Source organism: Malaya genurostris, chromosome 2, assembly GCF_030247185.1.
Source record: "Malaya genurostris strain Urasoe2022 chromosome 2, Malgen_1.1, whole genome shotgun sequence".
In the NCBI taxonomy this organism is placed as follows: Eukaryota; Metazoa; Arthropoda; class Insecta; order Diptera; family Culicidae; genus Malaya; species Malaya genurostris.
The window spans coordinates 220,847,236-220,861,172 of record NC_080571.1 but is presented as its reverse complement, the minus strand read 5'-3'; the positions used below and the strand labels follow the sequence as shown (position 1 = coordinate 220,861,172).

The 13,937-nt window shown below is 35.1% G+C and overlaps 1 protein-coding gene across 1 annotated transcript in view; it reads right to left on the bottom strand.

Annotated features, from left to right (window-relative positions):
* Positions 1-13,937, bottom strand: part of LOC131427685 (serine-rich adhesin for platelets-like) — a 460,655-nt gene that overhangs the window by 209,997 nt on the left and 236,721 nt on the right. The gene's annotated exons all lie outside the window — the stretch shown is intronic.

The following is a 13,937-nucleotide window of genomic DNA, read 5'->3' as shown; positions in this document are numbered from 1 at the left end:
GTTCAATCATTCTCTCCGATGCCCCGACGATTCCAGAGTCACAATTTAGAAGGAAAATTGTTTTTGTTTGTTTATTTATGTATTTATTTCCCGATCTTCGGCATTAATTGTACATAAATTGAAAGCGTATTTTAGATTTCAATAACATTTTTATTTATTTTACAATGGTGCCATACCGATAAAGTTCAGGAAAAAATGCCTTGGAACTGACGAGAGGGTGGTCGATAACGATAAGCAACACCACCTCAGTAAAGCGTGATAAACGAAGTTGTTACTGAATATACTGAATATTAATAAGTGGTCGGGCTTGAAAAGATGTACATTCGTTTGATGAAATTGATAGTGTTGGATGGTTGTAGATTTAAATAAGTTTGAAACCTAACGACTATATTCTCGAATGTCATCAGAGGCTCTCACAGGTAGGGCTTACTTTCCTTTTAGAGATAAAATTTTATCCTCTTTCTCCTATAGGCATACAACCTCCTCAACTTTTATACCAACGCAGAATTTAAAAAACATCTAAATGGTACAATTTCAGGCTTAGATTAAACTATATTACATAACAAATTAGCTATATGACATTCAGACAGGTACCGAGAGGGGGCCTCTCCCCAAATCGAACACCTTCATCGATTTATTTGATACATACTATTTATTCATTCAGTATTAATACATATTTGATGAAACTTTAGTAAAACCTGTTTTGATCTATCTAGTTGTGTAACGATGTCTTTCTAACTACTGGTAATATTGGCAAATTATTCAAGTTTGTTTTCTGAAACTATTTCGAAAGAGCACAGTAAATTAATAAGGCCTTAAAATGCAGGGCTGAAAAGTCACCACTTGTGGCTGAGCACCCAATTTAAATCTTAATAATTTAATTTTAACTCATATTCCAATAAATAGTTATTTAAAAAAAATAAAAAAAAGGCCCAAAAATGACAATTCCTGCACCGAACCACCGAAATTAGCTCTGCGCCTAATTCGTATTACTGATTTTAACAACAACAAAATTCCAAAATCAGTATTAAATTAGTTAAAATTCATAATTTTCTTTAATAGCAAAAAAAAACTGTTTTTGGAGAATTTGGAGAAAGCTGTTTTTGGAGAATGTGTTTGGTTGACGAATATCTTGGACACAAACCAACAATATTTCAATCCAACACAAAATTATTATTGACAACTAATTTTGCGATTAAAATCAGAAAATTTGGCTCTATCTATCTGTCACCATTACTGCTGAAAAACAGCACAAAAAATTAATGAAGCTGAAATCGGTTTTATTAACAGGCTTTATTAGCCAAAAACTCATGATAAGTGTTAAAGTAAAACAATCCATTAAGAAACTAAAAAGGATAGTTTCGTTGGAACTGCTTGCAAATTGTTTTGATATTTTTCGCATGAGTTACGATATATCGATATTTAAATTTCTAAACCGATATCCAAAAATGCTGTAAACTCTTAGAAGAAAGTGTATTTATTCAGAATTTGTGCACATTTGATGCCTTTTATGTCAAACGAAGTAGTTGTGGGTTTTTCAAATTCGGTTTATATTTGTTCTAAACATAGTTTAGGATCAAGTAGATAAGAGTCATTTTCGCTTTCCGAGTACTCAAAGTTTTTTGTGAGAGAGTCGATTTCACTAAGTCGAATGTAGAAAACAGTGATTGAGAAGAAAAAGTTTATGGCAAAGAAGTTTTCGTAACGTATATGCCTTTTTTCGAAAATACATCACACGGGAAGTAGCAATCGTATTTATACCTGCCAATATAGAAAAGACAACCGCGACGGCAAAATCTAGTGGCTAGTAGTCATTACAGTGTTAACGTTTTTTCGGTGACAGTGCACTACATAGCTGCAGATTGCAGAAGCCAATTCAGCCATGAATATGTAACTTGAAATCAACATTTTATTTTTGTAATTCAACTAAAAAGCAAGTTGAATGCAAATGGAGTGTGTCTTAGCTAAGAAATGGCAGTTTAGCTAGTATATTCAGCTAAAAAAATAACCATTTCTACTAATATTTTATCATTATTTAGGGAGAATTAATAAATCTAAATTAGCAAGAGTAAGGTTTTTTTAGTTGTCTCAAAAAATAACTAAATAAAATCAGAAAATGGACTAGTTTTTTCGTTAAAACGTTGATTTTGGTCTTTCCGTGTATATTTTAGAACAGTCTTTAGAACAATTCCACAGAGTTTTGACGCTGCTGGTATCGTCACCACAAAAGGTAGTAGGAAATGTATATGACACTCAGGAGTGGTTCAAAAGTCGGTTTTCTAAGTTATTGCATAAATTTGCTATATGAGAAAGACAAGCTGATTTTCATTCTTAACAAAAAACATTTTTGCAAAAGTTGGATAAATATTTTGGAGCTTTCAGATTACTCAGTGAAGTAGTGATTTCGATTCTGCAGATTAAAAAGACATCCTGCAGCCGAGTGTTGCACATGCAAACTCAGGTCTAAAAAGATGAACGTGAGTACACTTCGGAAGCGTTTCCGGTTATGATGGTAGGATTCGGTTAGACTTTTGGTATTGGTTGGAAACTGTTGACGAAACCTGGAACCATTATTATATACCAGAGAACAGAAAGATTACCCGACGATGTCATATTATAGGGGAGAACGGGGCTGGTTAGCCGAAGGGGCAGGTTGGCCGAGTGGTGAAAAGTGTGTTATGCGCAGTTGCGACATCTATGGTGATTTGGTCACCCAAGTTCCGACACAATTTCAGGTGTTTTTGTTTTGTTGTTTATACAGGAGCATTTTTTTCGGCGCTTGTAAGAGACCTCCTGTTTTTTGTAAAGTAATACGTGTAACGCGTATCAATTTTCATCCAATCAATATATTTACAAAAACAAAATGGCATAACGGTTTCCAGCATAACCGTACTTTTTTCGTCGTGAATACGGCTATGGGGCGCCTTTTCGAAATTTACCCTTTACAAGAATGGGTAGAACTTAATCGCAAATATCTATTGTTGTATTTAACGCAGCAACATAATTTCTCTCCATATCATCGGAAATATGGTCTGCAATTAAAGATAAAATTTTCAGTAGTAAGAAACTACAACAAATAACTCAAAATTGAAGTTTATAAAAATGTTTGGCATGAATTTATTCATATTGAACTACAACTGGTTTGTAAGATGCTCATATATGTATTAATATATCACTGTTAAATTTTAAATTCATTATAATATTATTTGCAAATTGCCATACGATTTGAAATGCTTCAAAAAGTGATGAAATCGATTTCATACGGATGATCATTTGAAAAAGTTGATCTTGTAGGTAGATCGTTTTATTTTCAGTTATATCGCCTAAATCGACTTTGTTTAAAGAAGCGAATGGCATTGAAGGAATATTAGTAGGTAGACTAGTGTAACTGCCATTAGAAGAAGATGATTCGGCCGATTAATAAATTGTGTTCGTTAGAAGATGAATTGGAAGGCATTCGTGTGTTTTTATTATTTACATTAAAAGAATTAAGTGGTAGTTTTCTACCTGTTACCAAAGCGTAACTGTCATTAGAAGAAGATGATGACTAGGTCGATCTACCTGTCAATAAATTGTTTTCGTTAGAAGATGAATTGGAAGGCGTACCTGTTTTTTGTTTTAAATTCGAAGAAATAAAAGCCCTAGAAAAATTAGGCGTGGCATTTGTAATGGTTTTTTGATTTTCAGGTATGTTCTGTAAATTGAAGGTCGTTGATTTGACTTGTTGTCTAAGCGAACGAGCGTTTAAAATTTTTTCCTTGACAGGACATTTCAAATAATTGGATTTATGATTTCCATCGCAATTTGAACATGAAAATTTATCAGAGATTTCATTCATTGGACAAACGTCTTTCGAATGCAATTTACCACAATTCAAGCACCGTATATCCATATGACAATTTTTGGGATTCCATGGCCGAAGCCTTGGCAACGACGACATTGCATTAAGTTTGCAATATGCCGTTTATAATGTTCCCAATGAATATTAATGTGGGAAATGAATCGTACTTCTTCTAAAGTTTTCAAGTTGTGTACATTACTTCGATTAAAGTGTATTAAGTAAAGTTCATGGGAAATTCCAGAGCGTGGTTTAGAAGTACCATTCGCTCTTTTTTTCATAAGTATTACTTGGGAAGGGGCTATCTATGCAAAATGTACTTTTGAAAGTAATGCTTAGAAAATTTTAGATGTTCTGAAACCGACCGTTCAGTTAGTTGGTGTTGTTGATAAAATGTGTTTATCAAGATCATGAATGCGAAAAATCAGCACAATTCCGATGGAAATGGTTACCTCTTGTGAGAGGCGAACTCCGCTGACGGTCCACTTGCTAATGAGTACAGCAATCTTCTCATTAACGAACCGCATAAAGTGCAAGTCAGTTCAATACTAATTCTGATTGCTTGACGGGGTTCTGTTTAAATATTTATGCATACGAAGCTGTCTTCACTGCTAGGGGATGTCATTTTAATGAAAAAAAAATCAGGAACACGTGATTTAACGTGTGGCAATTGAATCTGTCAGTTAAAATATCAGAAATAGTCATGGATCGTGATAAATCACGCCGAACAGTACCAGTGTACCAATTCCAATTAACATTGCTCGACTTTCATAACATCAGCAAATTTACATCGTTAAAGTACAGCAAAAATATCAGTGGTCATAGATGATTGCCTTGTGGAATGCCGGATAAAGCGCAAAACTGATCAGATACGCAATCATCGATTCTTACGGCAACGTTCGAGTCAAAACCGAATTTGTCAAGTTATGCCGCGATGATAGCGTGATTTATTTAATCGCAAGCCAAACCCCCCCCCCCCCTTTTATAAGAACTATAACTCAAATTTAAGTATTTTGATATTTAAGTAATTTAAGAAAATTGAGTGATTATTTTAGTCACAAAAATTCACATTTTTCACTGATTTTCACAAATGAAAGATTGTGTGGTCCCACTGGATATATATATATATATATATATATATATATATATATATATATATATATATATATATATATATATATATATATATATATATATATGTGTGTGTGTGTGTGTTTTTGAAGTGCTTATCATATCAGTATAAAAGTGAATGATACTTTACCATTTCTCATGACTATTGAAGGAATTATAGATAAAGTTTGCCCATGCTCTGCGAGTGGATATCAATCATTTCTAGGAAAAAGTCAGACCTGGCCGATTCTTCAAGAAAAGTAGTTTTGGAGGAGAAGAAAAATGATACCAAACGTAAGCGCGTACGCTAGTGAAGGAAAAGCTAGCAGTGAAGCTGAAAAAAATTACTAATGCTGCCGAAATTGAGTCCGAAATTGTTAAAAAGACTATAAACCAAGAAGGGGAGTTTTTTTTACGTACCTAAATGGCGCATGCTAACTTTTTTTCACTAAAAACATTTTCCATTGATGCATTTGATATGTTCCACATATTTTTTCAAACTTGGTCAACTTATCCCGGCTCTGAGGTTGATTGGCCGATTTTGTGACTAAAATAATCACTCAATTTTCTTAAATTACTTAAATATCAAAATACTTAAATTTGAGTTATAGGTCTTATATATGGAGGGGTGTGGGGTGGGTTTGGCTCGCGATTAAATAAATCACGCTATCATCGTGGCATAACTTGACAAATTCGGTTTTGACACGAACGTTGCCGTAAGAATCGATGATTGCGTATCTGATCAGTTTTGCGCTTTATCAGGCATTCCACAAGGTAATCATCTATGACCACTGATATTTTTGCTGTACTTTAACGATGTAAATTTCTCCGTATATGACTGTTAATACCTGTGCTCCTGATTTTTATCCAGGAATGAAAAAATGTCATATGTGAGCTCGAAAGGTGTATCTTCATGACAGAGTGAACCGTTTATCAAAAAGTCTAACCAGAAAGAATACAGAAATTGCGAAAGCAAAACTCAGCCAACCAGCGCCGGTCTCCCCTGCTTTTCGTGGACTACCTCAAAAAAGGAAAAAACACCCTCGATAGCAGGTGTTAGGAAGCATTATTGGAGCGATTGAAAATCATAAAAATAGTGTTTTCGATGAAAATGCGCCGGTTTTTACAAGGATCGCGTGAGTTCCATTTTGGAGTTCAGACTACTACTACCGGAAACGGAAACTGAGAACCGCCAATGTGACCTTCAAATTGGGAACAAGGGTGCCATCTCGGACTACTCTTTCTAAAGCTATTCGCGAATTTTGAATCATTTGAAGTAGTGTTTTCAAATGCGTTGATCATTCAGTTTTGTCTAAAATATTCACTCAATTTTCTCATACTTAAATTTAAGTTATAGGTCTTATATGTCCGTGGGTTATCTAATAGACCTCACCTATACGGGGGCAGCCTTCGATTAAATAAATCACGCTATCATCGTTGCATAACTAGACAAACTCGGTTTTGAAACGAACGTACTCCGCTGGATTAAGTCATACCTAAGCTACCGACGTCTTGCATTAAGCATCGATGATTGTGTATCTGATCAGTTTTGCGCTTTATCCGGCATCCCACAAGGCAGTCATCTAGGACCACTGATATTTTTGCTGTACTTTAACGATGTAAATTTGCTGATGTTATGAAAGTCGAGCGATGTTAATTGGAATTGGTACACTGCATGTTTTGCGTGATTTCTCACGATCCATATTAATTTCTGATAGTTTAACTGACAGATTCGATTGCCACACACTTCCTAGCGAAATCAACCTAAACGTTCGATCACGTGCTCTTCGTAACAGTTTGTTCTTTCGCTTGCTATTTCGTCGCACTAATTATGGAACTAACGGTGCATTTACTGGCCTGCAGCGGATCTTCAATAGAGTTTAACCGGGATTTGATTTCCATCTGTCACACCGTGCTATACTATTGATTCAAATAAATCAATAAATAAATTATAGTTCAATAATAAGTTCCTGATTATTATTTTTTCATTATCATGGCATCCCCTAACAGCAACGACAGCTTCGTATGCATAAATATTTAAACGGAACCCCGTCGAGCAATCAGAATTAGTATTGAACTGACTTGCACTTTATGCGGTTCGTTAATGAGAAGATTGCTGTACTCATTAGCAAGTGGACCATCTGCGGAATTATTTTATGTGCCGTTCGTCTCTCACAAGAGGTAATCATTTCCATCGGAATAGTGCTGATTTTTCGCATTCATGATCTTAATAAACACATTTCATCACCAACACCAACTAACTGAACGATCGTTTTCAGAACATCTAAAATTTTCTAAGCATTACTTTCGAAAGTATATTTTGCATAGAAGCAAACAAGCAGATGTAAGATACAAAGAAAATTCGGTGCCTAAATTTTGAAAACAAAAACTTGAGCTGTTGTTTGAGCTATTGATGTGGAAAATTGCGACCAAAAATTCATATGATCGATATTTTCAATCGTGAAGAAAATGGAAAGAAATATGTGCTTTGTGCACAAACCGAATATGGTCACATTGTGCGCAGAGTTGCAATTTGTCAGTCACACCGGATGACATTGACCGATTAATTTAAATCATTGTCAACTGTAATCAGTACTGTGAAAGTGACTGTCAAATGAGATACTCGATGGTTCTCTGTTTTCTGTCCTATTCTGTGAAGGAAAAAAACAAAAAACAAAGAGAGTACTAATATCACCGTAAATCGATAAAGCTCATTATTCTTTGCAAAAGTCATCGGACTTAAAGTTTATTGCAGTAAATGAATATATTTCAATGTTGATGCTGTTCAATTATTATTTAGTCACATCTTAACGAACTAGTGACAGGAGAAATAAAGATACTATCAATTGTATCGGCAGGCAATGAGTGTCCTGATGAGTGAAATATCAAGAGAATTTTACGTTTGACATACCGGCTCTCAGATACTCAATACATGGTGATTTGTAGCGTCTGGTCCAGTGGCATAAGCTATCCAATCTTTATCGTACAATGTTGGTAGTTGATAGTGACAGATATCAGCTCAGCTTTCGGCGGCAACCAGTCAATCGTCGTTCATTTCCCTTAATAATCTCTCATTTACGAAAACATTTATTTTTCGTCAAGTATTTGTAGTCGTTTTGCCCTGAAGATGAAGGTATAACCTTCGAAACGTTGGCCTTTAACGAAAAATAAATGTTTTGACGAGAAACTAATTGACCAAAAAGCCAACTCTTTATTTAAAACAACATCAACTGGTCGCACCCGCATCAAATAAATGAGAATAGTAACTTATGAATGTTTCAATGAGCCTATTCAAATGGTAAGAAAAAGGCATTATCACACCACAAGGTGGATTAAAATTAAGATTTTTTTTCTGAAGTTTAAAACGATGACGGAAACGACAAAACTTGGATCGCTTCTAGTGACATAGCATAAGTTGCAAGATAGTTAGCATTTATGCGCTCGCATGAAGGCCATGCATGTAGCTGCTAAAGAAGCAAATACGTTAAAGAAACTTATCGTGCAATAAAATGCAAAACAGCTTACGACGAAGCAAAACTGTATAGGAAACTAAAGGATAACATTCTCTATTTACTTCGGCTGTCTTGCTCTCGGCCGCTTCTACTGGCACCAACCAAGGAAGGAAAACTTCCGAACTTTTTTTACACTTCGTCTGAATGGCCATCGTGAAAATGGGGGAATGTGTTTCGATCTTATGGTGATTTCAAGTTCGATCTTGATGGAATGTGCATTTTTCCCATTAACCCAGTTCTTTCGGTTGCACACCAAGCCACACACCCACTCACCAACTCCGCGAAACACGGTCATCAGCGGCACCGTCAGTCACGTCCGTTCTGGTAAAACTTTGCCATTTCGTAGTACGTTCTTCGGTATTTATCGTTTTGCAGCAGCTAGTGGGTTAGTGTTTCGGTTTTTTTTCTTTGGGACACTGTGCCAAAGATCAACTGGACAAGTGGAGCTTTCGTAATACTGTAGTTTATGCGGAAAACCGCACATCTACTGGTCTTGTGGTAGGGAGGAGAGGAAGATTTGAACTAACTCCCTAAGTAAAAAAAAAATGAAGAATCCATCCAATTGAAGAATGTATCGATTTAAATCGAAAGTATGTTCTCCTACTTCTCCGTTTTTCCTTGGATCTGTTATTTTTATTTGTTATTGAGTATCATGGACTTCAACAAATCGTTCGGTCATGAAGTCAAGTAAGTATGAAGTTCTCTAACATAATAATTCAGTACAGGCTCATTTTGGTACCATAATCTGGTGGTCTCACGAAATTAAATATGCCATCCAGGTTCGCTGCTTTTTTCTCAATTCCAGCAAGCTTATACCATGTTCACATTAGCGCTTATATCACTTGATATACCGAGATGATATGCATATCACGTGGGAGTGTTCACATATGATCGAAATGATATCGTTTGACAATCGAATTGTCATATTGAATGTTCCCATTAGGAGTAAGATCAATAATATTGCTTTTCTCTCCTACAATTCAATCAATAATTGGAGTCTTGCAATTAATGGTTTCCGAACCCCAGTATTTGTTGAAAAATTTAAAATTATGATGATTGTTTATTGTCACTCTCAAAGTGACGTTCCTAAATGAATACGTTCAATGTCATTATCCGTGTTGCTAGTAGCGATTTTTGACAACTCGACATGATATCGTACATGATATCCCGGATATCATGCCAAAATGGTGATACGCGTTGACATAAAATTGTATGGGATATCAAGTGATATCGCACATGATATCATCGAATATCAAGTTTATCTGTATATCACTTGATATCAGCGCTAATGTGAACATACTATTAGGTTCATTTGAAAGCTAGTATTGAACCAATGGTCAAGTTCGAAGATCAAAGGGCAAAGGACTTCTGGTTCCGCAGATAGAATAGTAAAAGTGACGTAACCGACAAAACGCGTAGTTTTTTTACCGTCGATTTCTAAAAGTCTTAACTCGTTTGAATGCTACTTTTGAATTGTTCCTCAAGTTTGGAGATCAAATGGTTCCGGAAAAAGTAACGTACCAAACTATCCGCATGTTTTTCTCGAAGATGACTAAACGAATTTTGATAAACTTAGACTTATTTGAAAGTTTACAATGTTGATCTAATTTGGAAGGGTTATGGCGAACAATTCCGTTTCGAGAAATGTAATCTTATATGTGACGTAATCAATAGATACCAGGGTTTTTAATGCACCAAAATTTCTCGCTGATGAAACAATCGATTTCGAAAGACTTAGACTCGTTTGAACGCTACTATTAGGTTATTCGAGAAGCTCACAATACTATTGACTTAGGATAGAATCTTATAAATGTTTTAATAAGACTATTTAAATGACAAGATAAAATCATACCACTAGGCGGATTATGAAGGGCTATTTTAGATACCCTGAGGCGGGTGTCGATTTATGCCGATTTAGATTTTTTTTACGTTTTTCGTTTCGCCCATTTGAGTTAATGTATGAAAATTTTAACACACTTTACCTTATAATTACGGAACCGGAAGTCGGATCCAGATGAAATTCAGAAGTTTTATTTAGGGCCATAAAACCATTAATTCGAATCTATATTTGTAATAATCGGTCACGCCATCTTTGAGAAAAGTTAATAAGTAATTTGAAATTTCAATTTTTACACTGATCACCGTATAATTCAGGTTGTCGGATCTAGGTGGAATTTATAAGTTTTGTAAAGAACCATAAGACGGATCAGGGTCATTTCGCCGAAAGGATCATTTCGCCGAATGACATTTCGCCGAATGACATTTCGCCGAATGACATTTCGCCGAATGGGCCACTTCGCCGAATGTCATTTCATCGAAAGGGTCATTTCGTCGATTCCTGAAATTGTCTTAAAATTATAATTGGAATTGATTTAAAATATAAACAAATGAACGTTAACGCCCGCTTTGTTGACCTACAATTGTACTTCTTGAATAAATATTGATTCTTGTACTCTTGAATAAAGATTTATTCATGAACTACAGAGCGGAGTTCCCAATGAAACTTGTTGACTATTAGCCACTTAGCATCAAAGCAATTGCATAGATCTTGGCTTCGGTTATACAGGAGGCATTATAACACAAATAATAATAATATAATGTATTCGAAATTACCCTTTCGGCGAAATGACTTATTCGGCGAAACGACTTTCGGCGAAGTGACCCGCTCTCCATAAGACCATTCAAAATCGATCACGCCATATCTGAGAAAAATTGGTACATACATTTTCATTTATTTTCACATTATACCCCATTACTCCGGAGCCGGAAGTCAGATACAGAAATTTTATCGTGAATACGACTTACTTTACTATGGGGTGCCTTTTCAAAATTTACCCTCTGAGAGAGTGATAAGTTTTTGATCGTAAATATCTCTTGTTGTATCTAACGAATGAACATAATTTTTGCTACATGTCATCGGAAATATGATCACAATTTTATGATAAAATTTTCAGATGTGTGATATAATCTCAAACAATTCAGATTTAAACTTTTCTGAAACATTTGGTAAAAACAAGTATCAAAGATAAGATTCATAAGGCGCGTTTGCCTTTCTCGTATTTTTACAGCTCATAGCTCAGTGAACTGTGAAAAGATTTATATAATCTAACAATAGAATCGAAATTTTTCAACTTAAACGTGTATAGCAAAAGCATTGAAGTATTTCAATAGTACACTATTGAAAAACCTGTCTCATTTTATCCATGTCAACATCAGCCAATCAGAACGCGTTCTGAGGAATAGAACACAATATCTGCTGCTGTACAACAAATCGTTCGATAAAAAAGTTCCGAACAGTGTTTAATATCATAGTGAGTTTCACCATTTGGTCCTTCTGAAAGGCAGGAATGAATCCCGTACAGCATCCTGATAGTTTCTTTCAATGAAATGCAAAACCAAAATGAATTAATCGACCTTAAAAATTCTATATGCAGCTTTTTTTATAGCCGCTAGGACCGCCCATTAATGAAAAAGCTTCAAACGAAATCACGTAAAAAGAAACCTCTTAACAAAAATTGGATCGGTTTGGATTCTGTCGCCACTAAGAGCAGATGTATTGTGTGTCGTTTGTAAAGCTAGTTTCGCTTCCGACAAGAGCGATTACGTCACAGCTGCCAGTCGTTTGGATTGGTGAGAAAACAACGAAAAGAGGACAACGGTGGAGAGCATCACACAAAACCAGCCGTTCGAATGGCTCTAAATATTTTCTAAAGAACTATTACTATTTGTTGTTCGCAAGTCGAAGGGAAATATCCTCAGTTTAGTGCAAATCTAGAACATTTTGATTAGATTTGTGTACTTTTCGCTGTGTGAAATTCACAGCAATCGAGATCAAGTGAAGCCTTCTTTGTTTTTGCGAAAAAATGTTAAAAAGGGGAATGCTTGCATAATTCATACAATTGATCAACTAATTGATATTCGGAAGTGTTAAGAAACATGTCATTTGTTTTCGTATTCACGACATCCAGTTATGTTTCTGACATTACCCACCCGCCTTTTTCCATAGGACTCTAAGACCTTCCATTTCAATCTAAGTTTTTGAAAGTCGGTTCAGCCATATTCGAGAAGAGAACTACAGTGTTAGAGAGTTGAATTAAAAAAAATCAGGATAACACCATATCTCAACGTTTCATGCATTTCTGAGACAAAACAAGAGAACCACATGGCCTTAGAAATTCACATAAAAATCGCATAACTCTAACTTAAAAAACGTGCTTAATCCACCTATCAGTGAAATGATACCTTTTTTTATCAATCCGCATGTGTTTTTTTCATGAATATTCTTCGGTTTTCATGACATTATTTTAATGACCGTCGTTTTAAGCTACAATTTGACATGTTAATCACTCATTATCGTGATTAAAGTGAAGTGAGTTCCACTTTAGAATTTACGGTAATTTAAGGTACTTCCAGAGTGGGTATTCAGGAACCAGCATAAACCAAACCGATTCGTATGGCCATATGACGAACAAATAGCAATAGTTTTGAGTACAACTTTCAAGCTTTTCGGGATTATCATCTTCTATATCGGTTTGAATTTTAAAAATTCATCCTCCTGTAATTCGAGAATCGGAAGTCAGCATTGAATAAAATTAATTAATTTTGTGTGGGACTATAAGTTTATTTTAATTTGAATTTTTTTCTGAAATTCGATTTGGCTTTATTTGAGAAAACGATTGAGCTTTGAGAAACGATTCGATACTGGAGCCGGAATTCGAAAATCGGTGTAGCCGAAGTCAGACAAATTCACCTGATGAGTTTACATTTGTTTCAATATGTTTAAAAATCAGAATAGACATCTTTGAGAAATCGTAGTACGAGTTAAATTGTTGGGTGCCTTCCGAATCGAAAACTGAATACCACTAAAACTGAAATAAGTTTATTTGGTTGTCGACTAATCAAATCAGCAAATCTTAGATGATTCTTAGATATCATTTGAATCTTAGATCGGTTCAGCCATCTACGAGGAAAATAAGTTACACAATTTTAATTTCGTTTCACATATCATCCTGTAGTTCCGGAACCAGAAGTCGGATCCAAACATAATTCAGGAACCTTGTTTAGGAGCATACGAATTTTCATATGAATCTGAGTTTGTAGAAAACGGTTGAGTCATCTTCGAAAATAAGGTAAAAAATTGAGTGAAATTATTTGTCACATACGCATTTGCTGATCTCGACGAACTGATTCAAATGGTATATGGGTGTTTTGTTCTTCCAGCATTTATTGCTGTAAGCAGTTTAAATCAAAATAATTATGAAATTGTTCAGAATTCGGAAGTACTGCCATCTTTCCAATATGTCATATTCGAACGATTATGTTGCCAATAACGAACCGTGCTAAAATCGGTCCGAGGCAAAATGTCATGAAAAATTATGCTGTTCACAGTCTTTTTGGTACTTAGAAACTATTGTATGTAACAGTATAAAAAATCGTGTTTTACGTTGATCCCAAGCCTTTCTTTGCCATACAGCGCT